Genomic DNA, 1,794 nt, shown 5'->3' with positions numbered 1-1,794 from the left:
TCAGGGAAATTTTTCTACTCTTCCCAAATAGATTAAATGATAAATATAGAATATAAAGTTAAACCACATAACTAACCGTTAGTGCCTAGCATTGATGGAATATTCTAATAAATGATCCTTTATTCAATTTAGTTATTGATCATACCCCAATTCATCTCAGCATTCCAATGAAATGAACTTTGAGTGTCACATACAAAGCCACAATATATTTTACACATCCCTAGGATAGACCTAGGACCCTTCCTATTGCGATGTCTACATCTATGTCAAAGAAGCAAGGTCATGTAGGTAGCCTAGGCATTGTGCTCATAGTTCCTATCAAAGGATAGATGAATCTTGCCCCAACACTAGCTCTTACATCTCTAATTAGTAATGTAAAACCAGAAGGAGCCCCTTTTAACGAAGCAGTATGTGAAAAAGAATATTGTGTATTTTCCATGGAGATTGGAAGTCCAAAGAACCCTTGTAGGGTATATGTTTCAATATGCTTCTCAGCCTGCTCTAAATACTCGACTAAAACTGCTCCATATGACTTGGCAATCAAATTAATTTTGTCTTTGATACTAATGTTCAAAAGGTACAAAAACTACAAAGATCTATTACGTTTCTCAAGGTCCTCTGAATTGAAACACCAAGATCTATTGCTCCTGCTCCACCATGTGTACAATGCGTACAAACAATAGCATCAAAAGCACCAACTTCCATTGCAGCATTTCTCATAGCATTGACCTTAGCCTCTATGTTAGAGGCAAACATGTTGATAGCAATGACAACATTAATTCCATATGATTTGATGTTTTCTAAGTGCTTGGCTAGATTAACATAGCCTGCTTGAATCAATGCTACATTCTATGTTACATAAGCACGATCTAGTGGTTTTCCTACAAACCTGTTTGGTCCTCCACCATGCATTTTGAGGGCTCTTACTATGGCCACTAAAACAACAAATTGAGGCTTCAAACCATTATATCTACACTTTATATTCATGAACTTCTTTGTACCAATATGCTGAACCTTGCTTCTGTCACAACCAATCCTTCTAGACCTACTAGCTTTGGTGCAATCTTGTCAGCAAAACAAAACAAAAAAACAAAAAAAAAAGCTTGGTTAAACAAATTACATGCCATGTCTATGGTCAGATTTGCTATAGGCTCATCAATCATGTTTCTCTCGATTGTTCAACATTCTTTATCTATTTCCCAACATTGGCATTGCAACCATTGCTTCTTTACATTTGTCATGAGCATTTAGAACAACTTTCATGGAGGTTAATTAACCTCTTAATTTTTAACCTTTTTCAAATGGGCAAGGAGGTAGGTTGATAACTATCTTTAAAATACGTGTTTTGGACTCAAACATTAACATCTTTTTAAAAAAGGTTAGTGGTTAATGGTTTGGTTCGAAATACGTGTTTTGACCCCTAAACTTTAACCTTTTTAAAAGGTTAATTTTGCAAACTTATCTTAACCTTTTTATAGAGAGGTTAATGGCTAAGATTTTGAAGTGAAATACATATTTTGGCAATTGTTCTTAACCTTTTTAGAGGTTAATGGTTAATGATGAAGTTGAAAATACGTAATTTGGTTCCTGTGATTAACCTGCGAGAATTTTTTACTTGGGAACCGGATTTTAAAAATTTGAAGTGTTGGACGAAGTCAAAAACAAGCCAAAGATACTTGAAGGGTGAAATATCTCAAAAAATCTGAGAGAAAATGACCATTTTAATGTTTAAAATGAGGTTTATTCTGAAAATTACCATAGCTCAGAAAGGCAAGGATTCAGGCAAATTTTGAT

General features: G+C 34.4%; 1 pseudogene; it reads right to left on the bottom strand.

Moving 5' to 3' along the window:
• Window positions 1-220: 220 nt before the first annotated feature.
• LOC149532375 (formate--tetrahydrofolate ligase pseudogene) lies at window positions 221-1,163 on the bottom strand (annotated as a pseudogene).
• Window positions 1,164-1,794: the final 631 nt, after the last annotated feature.

Source organism: Cupressus sempervirens, chromosome 10 (assembly GCF_028749045.1).
Source record: "Cupressus sempervirens isolate cs-2001-9-10 chromosome 10, ASM2874904v1, whole genome shotgun sequence".
NCBI classification, from domain to species: domain Eukaryota; kingdom Viridiplantae; phylum Streptophyta; class Pinopsida; order Cupressales; family Cupressaceae; genus Cupressus; species Cupressus sempervirens.
Note: the sequence above shows the minus strand (reverse complement) of the source record. Positions and strands in the feature narration are given on the sequence as shown.